Source organism: Sturnus vulgaris, unplaced genomic scaffold (genome assembly GCF_052056855.1).
Source record: "Sturnus vulgaris isolate bStuVul1 unplaced genomic scaffold, bStuVul1.hap1 Scaffold_812, whole genome shotgun sequence".
Lineage (NCBI taxonomy): Eukaryota > Metazoa > Chordata > Aves > Passeriformes > Sturnidae > Sturnus > Sturnus vulgaris.
The window spans coordinates 35,001-50,000 of NW_028276704.1; positions in this window are offsets into that span (position 1 = coordinate 35,001).

Here is a 15,000-nt window from a genome sequence, read left to right on the forward strand (position 1 = left end):
CTCCCGTAAAACCCCTCCAACCACCGGACATACGGTCTCTTTTCTCACTCGCCAACACAGCCAGCCCTTCTCTCTCGCCTTTCGCTTTCGCTTCGGTGGCGGCCCGTGACCCTTCGTCAGCGCGCGCTTCTCGGTGCCGCGGCTTAGGGCCGCGAGAGAAAAAGAACGGAGGCCGGGCGGGCACCCCCACACTGCCCCGCACACCGGCACGCTTTAATAAAAAAGAACGGAGCCGCTCGCAAAACCCAGCCCCCGCCGGCAACGGCAACCACGGCAGCCGGGGCAGGCCAGACACCACGGGCCGCCCCGGCACGGTGCCTCGATCGCGCCCGGCCGATACCGAGAAAGGGCGAGGCGCCGCCGCCCCGCCCACGACACACTCTCGGGGGCTCACTCGCTCGCTCGCTCTCTGTTGGGTTGCGGGGTCCGTCCTGGGGGGGGGACACGGCCGGCCACCGCGGCCGACCGCCGCCCCGGAAAAATTCTGCCCGCTACACGCGGGTCCCCGGCTTAGGGCCGAGGAAGGGGGACGACTTCAACAACACACGGCAGGGCCGGACACTCCCGTCACCGAGCCCCCCTTCGCAGGCAAGCAAGCGAAGCCGAGAGGCGAGGCCACACGCCCCACTGCATGTCCCCCGCTGCCCTTTCGATACGGACACAACTCTGGCAACACAGGTCGGGAGCGGGAAACGAGGCGCAGCCAACCTCGGCCAAGCGAGCCACGCCCGGGGGGCTCTCGGGGAGGGGGGCCAGGGAAAGCCCGGGCAGGCTCAACACAACCCCGGGCCGGCCCCACAGAAATCCAGCCCCGGCTGCCGGCCACCAGCGTGCACCGGGACCGACAGCCGAAGAAATGCCGCACCCGGCGAGCGGGCGGGGCCCCGGCTTAAGGCCGGGCAGAAAAGGGGCGAGGCGCCGCCGCCTCGCCCGCCACCATCCCCGGGGGAGCGAGCGGGCGCCCGGCTCCCCGTTGTCACGAAACCGGCAGCAGCCGGGCCGGAGCGGGACACACTCGCGGCTTTCTCGCCCTCTCTCTGGGCCTTTTTCTCGCTTCTCCCCCGCCTGGAACAACGCAGCCTCGCCTGGGCCGGGGGAGCGCGGTGGCTCTCGGATCGCATCGCTCTCTCTGGGGGCTTTCTCGCTTCTCCCCCGGACTGAACCCGCAGCCTCGGCCTGGGCCGGGGAGCGGCTCTCGGATCGCATCGGTCTCTCTGGGGGCTTTCTCGCTTCTCCCCCGACTGAGCACGCAGCCTCGCCTGGGCCGGGGAGCGGCTCTCGGATCGCATCGGTCTCTCTCTCTGGGCTAACCTGTCCCAGTCGAACTGGGTAAGACGGGAAGCCGGACGAAGCCACGCGACTCGCCCCGACATCGGCGGTGTTCTTCTGGCCCTGGCGACCGCACGCGCGTCCGCCCTTCTCCGCCACGGACACAGGCACGGCAACAGCCTGTGGGGATACGGCCCGTCACCTCGTTCCCATAATACGGACAGATGGGCCCGAAGCGGCGGAGGCCGGAAAGAGAACCGATGTACGTGACCGAGGGGGCGCAGTGGCGCACGCCGCCTTCTACGATGACATAGCCGGAGGCAGCGAGAAACAGCGACCCCTTGGAGTACTTCCAGGCCGGCGGCGGACAACAGGTCTACCAGCCATGAAACGGGCAACAGGTCTACCGACGGCTTGCTGCGGACAACAGGTCTACCCAGCCATGAAACGGGCAACAGGTCGACCAAGCTGCGGACAACAGGTCTACCCAGGGCATGCTGCGGACACCAGGTCTACCCACGGCTTGCTGCGGACAACAGGTCTACCCAGGCATGAATCGGGCAACAGGTCTACCAAGCTGCGGACACCAGGTCTACCCACGGCATGCTGCGGACAACAGGTCTACCCACGGCTTGCTGCGGACACCAGGTCTACCCAGCCATGAAACGGGCAACAGGTCTACCCAATCAATGCTGCGGACACCAGGTCTACCCAGCCATGAAACGGGCAACAGGTCTACCAAGCTGCGGACACCAGGTCTACCCAGGGCATGCTGCGGACACCAGGTCTACCCACTCAATGCTACGGACAACAGGTCTACCCAGCCATGAAACGGGCAACAGGTCTACCAAGCTGCGGACAACAGGTCTACCCAGGGCATGCTGCGGACACCAGGTCTACCCACGGCTTGCTGCGGACAACAGGTCTACCCAGCTGCGGACACCAGGTCTACCCAGGGCATGAAACGGGCAACAGGTCTACCAAGCTGCGGACACCAGGTCTACCCAGGGCATGCTGCGGACACCAGGTCTACCCACGGCTTGCTGCGGACAACAGGTCTACCCAGCCATGAAACGGGCAACAGGTCTACCAAGCTGCGGACACCAGGTCTACCCAGGGCATGCTGCGGACACCAGGTCTACCCACGGCTTGCTGCGGACACCAGGTCTACCCAGCCATGAAACGGGCAACAGGTCTACCAAGCTGCGGACACCAGGTCTACCCAGGGCATGCTGCGGACACCAGGTCTACCAACTCAATGCTGCGGACAACAGGTCTACCCAGCCATGAAACGGGCAACAGGTCTACCAAGCTGCGGACACCAGGTCTACCCAGGGTATGCAGCGGACACCAGGTCTACCAACTCAATGCTGCGGACAACAGGTCTACCCAGCCATGAAACGGGCAACAGGTCTACCAAGCTGCGGACACCAGGTCTACCCACGGCTTGCTGCGGACACCAGGTCTACCCAGCCATGAAACGGGCAACAGGTCTACCCACTCAATGCTGCGGACAACAGGTCTACCCAGCCATGAAACGGGCAACAGGTCTACCAAGCTGCGGACACCAGGTCTACCCAGGGCATGCTGCGGACAACAGGTCTACCCAGCCATGAAACGGGCAACAGGTCTACCCACGGCTTGCTGCGGACAACAGGTCTACCCAGGCATGAAACGGGCAACAGGTCTACCAAGCTGCGGACACCAGGTCTACCCAGGGCATGCTGCGGACACCAGGTCTACCCAGCCATGAAACGGGCAACAGGTCTACTCACGGCTTGCTGCGGACACCAGGTCTACCCAGCCATGAAACGGGCAACAGGTCTACCAAGCTGCGGACACCAGGTCTACCCAGCCTTGAAACGGGCAACAGGTCTACCAAGCTGCGGACACCAGGTCTACCCAGGGCATGCTGCGGACACCAGGTCTACCCAGCCATGAAACGGGCAACAGGTCTACTCACGGCTTGCTGCGGACACCAGGTCTACCAAGGGCATGCTGCGGACACCAGGTCTACCCAGCCATGAATCGGGCAACAGGTCTACTCACGGCTTGCTGCGGACACCAGGTCTACCCAGCCATGAAACGGGCAACAGGTCTACCAAGCTGCGGACACCAGGTCTACCCAGGGCATGCTGCGGACACCAGGTCTACCCACGGCTTGCTGCGGACAACAGGTCTACCCAGGCATGAATCGGGCAACAGGTCTACCAAGCTGCGGACACCAGGTCTACCCAGGGCATGCTGCGGACACCAGGTCTACCCACGGCTTGCTGCGGACAACAGGTCTACCAACTCAATGCTGCGGACAACAGGTCTACCCAGCCATGAAACGGGCAACAGGTCTACCAAGCTGCGGACACCAGGTCTACCCACGGCTTGCTGCGGACACCAGGTCTACCCAGCCATGAAACGGGCAACAGGTCTACCAAGCTGCGGACACCAGGTCTACCCAGGGCATGCTGCGGACACCAGGTCTACCCAGCCATGAAACGGGCAACAGGTCTACTCACGGCTTGCTGCGGACACCAGGTCTACCCAGCCATGAAACGGGCAACAGGTCTACTCACTCAATGCTGCGGACACCAGGTCTACCCAGCCATGAAACGGGCAACAGGTCTACCAACTCAATGCTGCGGACAACAGGTCTACCCAGCCATGAAACGGGCAACAGGTCTACCAAGCTGCGGACACCAGGTCTACCCACGGCTTGCTGCGGACAACAGGTCTACCCAGGCATGAATCGGGCAACAGGTCTACCAAGCTGCGGACACCAGGTCTACCCACGGCTTGCTGCGGACAACAGGTCTACCCAGCCATGAAACGGGCAACAGGTCTACCAAGCTGCGGACACCAGGTCTACCCACGGCTTGCTGCGGACAACAGGTCTACCCAGCCATGAAACGGGCAACAGGTCTACTCACGGCTTGCTGCGGACACCAGGTCTACCCAGCCATGAATCGGGCAACAGGTCTACCAAGCTGCGGACAACAGGTCTACCCAGCCATGAAACGGGCAACAGGTCTACCAACTCAATGCTGCGGACAACAGGTCTACCCAGCCATGAAACGGGCAACAGGTCTACCAAGCTGCGGACACCAGGTCTACCCAGGGTATGCAGCGGACACCAGGTCTACCAACTCAATGCTGCGGACAACAGGTCTACCCAGCCATGAAACGGGCAACAGGTCTACCAAGCTGCGGACACCAGGTCTACCCACGGCTTGCTGCGGACACCAGGTCTACCCAGCCATGAAACGGGCAACAGGTCTACCCACTCAATGCTGCGGACAACAGGTCTACCCAGCCATGAAACGGGCAACAGGTCTACCAAGCTGCGGACACCAGGTCTACCCAGGGCATGCTGCGGACAACAGGTCTACCCAGCCATGAAACGGGCAACCGGTCTACTCACGGCTTGCTGCGGACAACAGGTCTACCCAGCCATGAAACGGGCAACAGGTCTACCAAGCTGCGGACACCAGGTCTACCCAGGGCATGCTGCGGACACCAGGTCTACCCAGCCATGAAACGGGCAACAGGTCTACCAAGCTGCGGACAACAGGTCTACCCAGCCATGAAACGGGCAACAGGTCTACCAAGCTGCGGACACCAGGTCTACCCAGCCTTGAAACGGGCAACAGGTCTACCAAGCTGCGGACACCAGGTCTACCCAGGGCATGCTGCGGACACCAGGTCTACCCAGCCATGAAACGGGCAACAGGTCTACTCACGGCTTGCTGCGGACACCAGGTCTACCCAGCCATGAAACGGGCAATAGGTCTACCAAGCTGCGGACACCAGGTCTACCCAGGGCATGCTGCGGACAACAGGTCTACCCAGCCATGAATCGGGCAACAGGTCTACTCACGGCTTGCTGCGGACACCAGGTCTACCCAGCCATGAAACGGGCAACAGGTCTACCAAGCTGCGGACACCAGGTCTACCCAGGGCATGCTGCGGACACCAGGTCTACCCACGGCTTGCTGCGGACACCAGGTCTACCCAGGCATGAATCGGGCAACAGGTCTACCAAGCTGCGGACACCAGGTCTACCCAGGGCATGCTGCGGACACCAGGTCTACCCACGGCTTGCTGCGGACAACAGGTCTACCAACTCAATGCTGCGGACAACAGGTCTACCCAGCCATGAAACGGGCAACAGGTCTACCAAGCTGCGGACACCAGGTCTACCCACGGCTTGCTGCGGACAACAGGTCTACCCAGCCATGAAACGGGCAACAGGTCTACCAAGCTGCGGACACCAGGTCTACCCAGGGCATGCTGCGGACACCAGGTCTACCCAGCCATGAAACGGGCAACAGGTCTACTCACGGCTTGCTGCGGACACCAGGTCTACCCAGCCATGAAACGGGCAACAGGTCTACTCACTCAATGCTGCGGACACCAGGTCTACCCACGGCTTGCTGCGGACAACAGGTCTACCCAGCCATGAAACGGGCAACAGGTCTACCAAGCTGCGGACACCAGGTCTACCCAGGGCATGCTGCGGACACCAGGTCTACCCAGCCATGAAACGGGCAACAGGTCTACCAAGCTGCGGACACCAGGTCTACCCAGGGCATGCTGCGGACACCAGGTCTACCCAGCCATGAAACGGGCAACAGGTCTACCAAGCTGCGGACACCAGGTCTACCCACGGCTTGCTGCGGACAACAGGTCTACCCAGCCATGAAACGGGCAACAGGTCTACTCACGGCTTGCTGCGGACACCAGGTCTACCCAGCCATGAATCGGGCAACAGGTCTACCAAGCTGCGGACAACAGGTCTACCCAGCCATGAAACGGGCAACAGGTCTACCAACTCAATGCTGCGGACAACAGGTCTACCCAGCCATGAAACGGGCAACAGGTCTACCAAGCTGCGGACACCAGGTCTACCCAGGGCATGCTGCGGACACCAGGTCTACGCAGCCATGAAACGGGCAACAGGTCTACCAAGCTGCGGACACCAGGTCTACCCACGGCTTGCTGCGGACAACAGGTCTACCCAGCCATGAAACGGGCAACAGGTCTACTCACGGCTTGCTGCGGACACCAGGTCTACCCAGCCATGAATCGGGCAACAGGTCTACCAAGCTGCGGACAACAGGTCTACCCAGCCATGAAACGGGCAACAGGTCTACCAACTCAATGCTGCGGACAACAGGTCTACCCAGCCATGAAACGGGCAACAGGTCTACCAAGCTGCGGACACCAGGTCTACCCAGGGTATGCAGCGGACACCAGGTCTACCAACTCAATGCTGCGGACACCAGGTCTACCCAGCCATGAAACGGGCAACAGGTCTACCAAGCTGCGGACACCAGGTCTACCCACGGCTTGCTGCGGACAACAGGTCTACCCAGCCATGAAACGGGCAACAGGTCTACTCACGGCTTGCTGCGGACACCAGGTCTACCCAGCCATGAAACGGGCAACAGGTCTACCAAGCTGCGGACACCAGGTCTACCCAGGGCATGCTGCGGACACCAGGTCTACCCAGCCATGAAACGGGCAACAGGTCTACTCACGGCTTGCTGCGGACACCAGGTCTACCCAGCCATGAATCGGGCAACAGGTCTACCAAGCTGCGGACAACAGGTCTACCCAGCCATGAAACGGGCAACAGGTCTACCAACTCAATGCTGCGGACAACAGGTCTACCCAGCCATGAAACGGGCAACAGGTCTACCAAGCTGCGGACACCAGGTCTACCCAGGGTATGCAGCGGACACCAGGTCTACCAACTCAATGCTGCGGACAACAGGTCTACCCAGGCATGAATCGGGCAACAGGTCTACCAAGCTGCGGACACCAGGTCTACCCACGGCTTGCTGCGGACACCAGGTCTACCCAGCCATGAAACGGGCAACAGGTCTACCCACTCAATGCTGCGGACAACAGGTCTACCCAGCCATGAAACGGGCAACAGGTCTACCAAGCTGCGGACACCAGGTCTACCCAGGGCATGCTGCGGACACCAGGTCTACCCAGGCATGAAACGGGCAACAGGTCTACCAAGCTGCGGACACCAGGTCTACCCAGGGCATGCTGCGGACACCAGGTCTACCCAGCCATGAAACGGGCAACAGGTCTACTCACGGCTTGCTGCGGACACCAGGTCTACCCCGCCATGAAACGGGCAACAGGTCTACCAAGCTGCGGACAACAGGTCTACCCAGCCATGAAACGGGCAACAGGTCTACCAAGCTGCGGACACCAGGTCTACCCAGGGCATGCTGCGGACACCAGGTCTACCAACTCAATGCTGCGGACAACAGGTCTACCCAGCCATGAAACGGGCAACAGGTCTACCAAGCTGCGGACACCAGGTCTACCCAGGGCATGCTGCGGACACCAGGTCTACCAACTCAATGCTGCGGACAACAGGTCTACCCAGCCATGAAACGGGCAACAGGTCTACCAAGCTGCGGACACCAGGTCTACCCAGGGCATGCTGCGGACACCAGGTCTACCAACTCAATGCTGCGGACAACAGGTCTACCCAGCCATGAATCGGGCAACAGGTCTACCAAGCTGCGGACACCAGGTCTACCCAGGGCATGCTGCGGACACCAGGTCTACCCAGCCATGAAACGGGCAACAGGTCTACTCACGGCTTGCTGCGGACACCAGGTCTACCCAGCCATGAAACGGGCAACAGGTCTACCAAGCTGCGGACAACAGGTCTACCCAGCCATGAAACGGGCAACAGGTCTACCCACTCAATGCTGCGGACACCAGGTCTACCCAGGGCATGCTGCGGACACCAGGTCTACCAACTCAATGCTGCGGACAACAGGTCTACCCAGGCATGAATCGGGCAACAGGTCTACCAGGCTGCGGACACCAGGTCTACCCACGGCTTGCTGCGGACACCAGGTCTACCCAGCCATGAAACGGGCAACAGGTCTACCAAGCTGCGGACACCAGGTCTACCCAGGGCATGCTGCGGACACCAGGTCTACCCAGCCATGAAACGGGCAACAGGTCTACTCACGGCTTGCTGCGGACACCAGGTCTACCCAGGCATGAATCGGGCAACAGGTCTACCAAGCTGCGGACACCAGGTCTACCCAGGGCATGCTGCGGACACCAGGTCTACCCAGCCATGAAACGGGCAACAGGTCTACTCACGGCTTGCTGCGGACACCAGGTCTACCCAGCCATGAAACGGGCAACAGGTCTACCAAGCTGCGGACACCAGGTCTACCCAGGGCATGCTGCGGACACCAGGTCTACCAACTCAATGCTGCGGACAACAGGTCTACCCAGCCATGAAACGGGCAACAGGTCTACCAAGCTGCGGACACCAGGTCTACCCAGGGCATGCTGCGGACACCAGGTCTACCAACTCAATGCTGCGGACAACAGGTCTACCCAGCCATGAATCGGGCAACAGGTCTACCAAGCTGCGGACACCAGGTCTACCCAGGGCATGCTGCGGACACCAGGTCTACCCAGCCATGAAACGGGCAACAGGTCTACCAAGCTGCGGACACCAGGTCTACCCAGGGCATGCTGCGGACACCAGGTCTACCCAGCCATGAAACGGGCAACAGGTCTACTCACGGCTTGCTGCGGACACCAGGTCTACCCAGCCATGAAACGGGCAACAGGTCTACCAAGCTGCGGACACCAGGTCTACCCAGGGCATGCTGCGGACACCAGGTCTACCCAGCCATGAAACGGGCAACAGGTCTACTCACGGCTTGCTGCGGACACCAGGTCTACCCAGCCATGAAACGGGCAACAGGTCTACCAAGCTGCGGACACCAGGTCTACCCAGGGCATGCTGCGGACACCAGGTCTACCAACTCAATGCTGCGGACAACAGGTCTACCCAGCCATGAAACGGGCAACAGGTCTACCAAGCTGCGGACACCAGGTCTACCCAGGGCATGCTGCGGACACCAGGTCTACCAACTCAATGCTGCGGACAACAGGTCTACCCAGCCATGAATCGGGCAACAGGTCTACCAAGCTGCGGGCACCAGGTCTACCCACGGCTTGCTGCGGACAACAGGTCTACCCAGCCATGAAACGGGCAACAGGTCTACCAAGCTGCGGACACCAGGTCTACCCAGGGCATGCTGCGGACACCAGGTCTACCCAGCTATGAAACGGGCAACAGGTCTACTCACGGCTTGCTGCGGACACCAGGTCTACCCAGCCATGAAACGGGCAACAGGTCTACCAAGCTGCGGACACCAGGTCTACCCAGGGCATGCTGCGGACACCAGGTCTACCCAGCCATGAAACGGGCAACAGGTCTACTCACGGCTTGCTGCGGACACCAGGTCTACCCAGCCATGAAACGGGCAACAGGTCTACCAAGCTGCGGACACCAGGTCTACCCAGGGCATGCTGCGGACACCAGGTCTACCCAGCCATGAAACGGGCAACAGGTCTACCAAGCTGCGGACACCAGGTCTACCCAGGGCATGCTGCGGACACCAGGTCTACCCACGGCTTGCTGCGGACAACAGGTCTACCCAGGGCATGAATCGGGCAACAGGTCTACCAAGCTGCGGACACCAGGTCTACCCAGGGCATGCTGCGGACACCAGGTCTACCCACGGCTTGCTGCGGACAACCGGTCTACCCACGGCTTGCTGCGGACAACAGGTCTACCCACTCCAAGCTGCGGACACCAGGTCTAACTACTCCATTACGCGGACAACAGGTCTACCCACTCCATGCGGCGGACAACATGTCTACCCGCTCCATGCTGCGGACACCAGGTCTGCCCACGCCGTGATGCGGACCACAGGTCTACCTTCGCCATGCTGCACGCAGCCCGGGTCGCACCGGAGCTAGGTAGACCCGGTCGCCGCGGCCGTCGCAGCGCCCTCGCCCTCGACGGCGGACCCACGCCGCCGGTCCCGGAGGCGGGTAGACCTGGTCGCCGCGGCCACGGCGGCCGCCCATCCCGGAGCCCAGTAGACCTGGCCGCCGCGGGACCGGCCAAGTTTCCCGGAGTCGTGTAGACCTGGTCGTCGCGGCCACGGCCGCCGCCGCTGCGCCTTCGCCGGCGACGGCGGTCCCACGCCACCGGCCCCGGAGCCGCGTCGACCTGGCCGCCGCGGGACGGGCCACGTTTCGCGGATCCGGGTAGACGAGGCATCCTTGTACCATCTCGGAGCCGGGGAAACCCCACAGCCTCTTAACGCTCCGGAGCCCAAGTGCTCCAGCAGCCTTGCCCCGCCCGGCAGAATCGATTTCAAGACCAAGACATATTTTCGACAACATTTTATTTCATCATTTCATTTCATTTCTTTTCATTTCATTTTATTATTTTATTTTATTTCGTTTTGTTTTGTTTTGTTTTGTTTTGATTTGATTTGATTTGTTTCATTTCCTCTTTGCCTTTTTTGAATGATTGCCTCTTCTATTTACTCGGAAAGAAAATCTTTTCCGGAAAACAAAACTCTTGCCAAATCTTATTTGTGATCCCTTTGGGCCCACAGCCGAGCTGACGGAGGGCCTGTGCCCGGTTCTCGCCCTGCTGACACACTGACCCCCCCAAACGGCGTCCTCCCTACCCCACGCCTCCTCCCCCGTCCCCCAGAGACCCTACCTACAGAGCCCCCCCCCCCACAAAACAGAACCTCACGGGCCGCAGCACAGCCAGGGGAAGCACGTACGTGCAGCGAAACTCGGCCCAAAGCCGCCGCGCCCTGGCACAACTCGCCCTGCCCCTTCCCGCCCCACGGAGGCGGCTGCATCGAGGCGACCGGCGCCGCCGTCGGCAAGCGGGTGGCCGCTTTCGGGCCGGTTCTTCCGCGGAAGGTCTGCAGAGCTCTTGGGGCCTCGGCGCGGGTTTGGGGGGCCGTGAGGGCTCGCTGTCGAGGCGCCCGGGGCCGGCACGAAGCCGCCTGCCCTCTCCCTGTCCCTGCCCCGTCTTCCGCAGCCACCCATTAACGCTGGGGGCGAGCCCGCCCTCCGCCATCAACCTCCCATGCAGCGCTTTCAGACTTTCCCCGCCCCTGCCCATTGTCGGCTGGGGGCGCCCTGCCCCCCGCCGTCAGCCTCCCTGGCAGCGCTTTCAGACTCTCTCGGGCCCCTGCCCATTGTCGGCTGGGGGCGCCCCGCCCCCCGCCCTCAGCCTCCCTGGCAGCGCTTTCAGACTGCCTCGGGCCCTGCCCATTGTCGGTTGGGGGCGCCCCGCCCCCCGCCCTCAGCCTCCCTGGCAGCGCTTTCAGACTGCCTCGGGCCCTGCCCATTGTCGGTTGGGGGCGACCCCGCCCTCCGCCATCAGCCTCCCTGGCAGCACTTTCAGCCTCTTCCTGCCCCCGCCCACGGTCCCACCGGGCAGTTTACACGGCGGCGGCGGGAGGCTGATGCCGAGGTCGGCAGGCGGAGAGCCTGGTGCACAAGCAGGGATGGCGGCGGGATGATTGGCGCCGTCTGTCCCTGGTCAAAGAAGCTCTCTGTTCAGCTTTCTCGGAGCCTTTTGCTTTGGTGGCGTTCCTTCCTCCTCCGCCCCGGCGCCGCTCAAGCCTGCGGCAGGGCGGCAGCGCGGCGGGCGGGCGGCCGGGGGGAGGGGGGAGGGGGGGGGGAGGGAGGGAGCGCGCGAGCGAGCGAGCGAGCGCGCTGCAGAAATGAAGCCCGGAGCAGGGCCGCGGTCCATTCGAGCACGGGGAGGGGGCGCGACAACGCTGCCTGCTCCTGTCGGGGAGCGCTTGGGGAAGTGGGGTGCCGGCACCATGACGGCGGAGCGGACAGGGGCCGCGGCTGGGGAAGAGGCCGGCGGAGCTCGCCAGTGGATGCTGGCGCACGGAGCCGGCAGGGACACCTGGGCACGGCTGGGACCGAAAGTCGCCCGCCTTCACGCCCCGCCTTTCGCCGGGGGGAAGAAGACGCGAGAGCAGGGCTGCCTGCTGGGCTGCCAGTGCCCGCGGTCATGCCGGACGTGCAGGCCGACCGCCGAAGGCGTGCTCGCCGCTGCAGAGACGACAAGGGGGCCGCGCGTCCGATGGAAGAGACGGGGCGCCATCGCGCGGCGGCCGGGCTGCAAGGCCGGCCGACGGTAACAGGACTACCACGCCGCGGGCGGCCAGAGACAAAGACCGGCCGAGGGCAACAGGTCTACCCAGCATTAGGCCGGCCGGTACCAGGGCCGGTCGAGGGCAACAGTTCTACCCAGCATTAGGCCAGCCGGAAAGACGGCCGGCAGAGGGCAACAGGTCTACCCAGCATTCGGCCGTCAGGTACAAAGGCCGGCCGAGGGCAACAGGTCTACCCAGCATTCGGCTGGCCGGTAACACGGCGGGCCGAGGGCAACAGGTCTACCCAGCATTAGGCCGGCCGGTAACACTGCCGGCCGAGGGCAACAGGTCTACCCAGCATTCGGCCGCCACGTCCAAAGGCCGGCCGAGGGCAACAGGTCTACCCAGCATTCGGCCGCCACGTCCAAAGGCCGGCCGAGGGCAACAGGTCTACCCAGCATTAGGCCGCCACGTCCAAAGGCCGGCCGAGGGCAACAGGTCTACCCAGCATTCGGCCGCCACGTACAAAGGCCGGCCGAGGGCAACAGGTCTACCCAGCATTCGGCCGCCACGTCCAAAGGCCGGCCGAGGGCAACAGGTCTACCCAGCATTCGGCCGCCACGTCCAAAGGCCGGCCGAGGGCAACAGGTCTACCCAGCATTCGGCCGCCACGTCCAAAGGCCGGCCGAGGGCAACAGGTCTACCCAGCATTCGGCCGCCACGTCCAAAGGCCGGCCGAGGGCAACAGGTCTACCCAGCATTAGGCCGCCACGTCCAAAGGCCGGCCGAGGGCAACAGGTCTACCCAGCATTAGGCCGGCCGGCAGAGGGCAACAGGTCTACCCAGCATTCGGCCGTCAGGTACAAAGGCCGGCCGAGGGCAACAGGTCTACCCAGCATTCGGCCGCCACGTCCAAAGGCCGGCCGAGGGCAACAGGTCTACCCAGCATTCGGCCGTCAGGTACAAAGGCCGGCCGAGGGCAACAGGTCTACCCAGCATTCGGCTGGCCGGTAACACGGCGGGCCGAGGGCAACAGGTCTACCCAGCATTAGGCCGGCCGGTAACACTGCCGGCCGAGGGCAACAGGTCTACCCAGCATTAGGCCGCCACGTCCAAAGGCCGGCCGAGGGCAACAGGTCTACCCAGCATTAGGCCGCCACGTCCAAAGGCCGGCCGAGGGCAACAGGTCTACCCAGCATTCGGCCGCCACGTCCAAAGGCCGGCCGAGGGCAACAGGTCTACCCAGCATTAGGCTGCCACGTCCAAAGGCCGGCCGAGGGCAACAGGTCTACCCAGCATTCGGCCGCCACGTCCAAAGGCCGGCCGAGGGCAACAGGTCTCCCCAGCATTAGGCCGGCCGGCAGAGGGCAACAGGTCTACCCAGCATTCGGCCGTCAGGTACAAAGGCCGGCCGAGGGCAACAGGTCTACCCAGCATTAGGCCGGCCGGTAACACTGCCGGCCGAGGGCAACAGGTCTACCCAGCATTAGGCCGCCACGTCCAAAGGCCGGCCGAGGGCAACAGGTCTACCCAGCATTAGGCCGCCACGTCCAAAGGCCGGCCGAGGGCAACAGGTCTACCCAGCATTCGGCCGCCACGTCCAAAGGCCGGCCGAGGGCAACAGGTCTACCCAGCATTAGGCCGGCCGGCAGAGGGCAACAGGTCTACCCAGCATTCGGCCGTCAGGTACAAAGGCCGGCCGAGGGCAACAGGTCTACCCAGCATTAGGCCGGCCGGTAACACGGCCGGCAGAGGGCAACAGGTCTACTCAGCATTAGGCCGGCCGGTAAAACGGCAGGCCGAGGGCAACAGGTCTACCCAGCATTCGGCCGTCAGGTACAAAGGCCGGCCGAGGGCAACAGGTCTACCCAGCATTAGGCCGGCCGGTAACACTGCCGGCCGAGGGCAACAGGTCTACCCAGCATTAGGCCGCCACGTCCAAAGGCCGGCCGAGGGCAACAGGTCTACCCAGCATTAGGCCGCCACGTCCAAAGGCCGGCCGAGGGCAACAGGTCTACCCAGCATTCGGCCGCCACGTATAAAGGCCGGCCGAGGGCAACAGGTCTACCCAGCATTAGGCCGGCCGGCAGAGGGCAACAGGTCTACCCAGCATTCGGCCGTCAGGTACAAAGGCCGGCCGAGGGCAACAGGTCTACCCAGCATTAGGCCGGCCGGTAACACTGCCGGCCGAGGGCAACAGGTCTAACCAGCATTAGGCCGCCACGTCCAAAGGCCGGCCGAGGGCAACAGGTCTACCCAGCATTAGGCCGCCACGTCCAAAGGCCGGCCGAGGGCAACAGGTCTACCCAGCATTAGGCCGCCACGTCCAAAGGCCGGCCGAGGGCAACAGGTCTACCCAGCATTCGGCCGCCACGTCCAAAGGCCGGCCGAGGGCAACAGGTCTACCCAGCATTCGGCCGCCACGTCCAAAGGCCGGCCGAGGGCAACAGGTCTACCCAGCATTAGGCCGGCCGGCAGAGGGCAACAGGTCTACCCAGCATTCGGCCGTCAGGTACAAAGGCCGGCCGAGGGCAACAGGTCTACCCAGCATTAGGCCGCCACGTCCAAAGGCCGGCCGAGGGCAACAGGTCTACCCAGCATTAGGCCGGCCGGCAGAGGGCAACAGGTCTACCCAGCATTCGGCCGTCAGGTACAAATGCCGGCCGAGGGCAACAGGTCTACCCAGCATTAGGCCGCCACGTCCAAAGGCCGGCCGAGGGCAACAGGTCTACCCAGC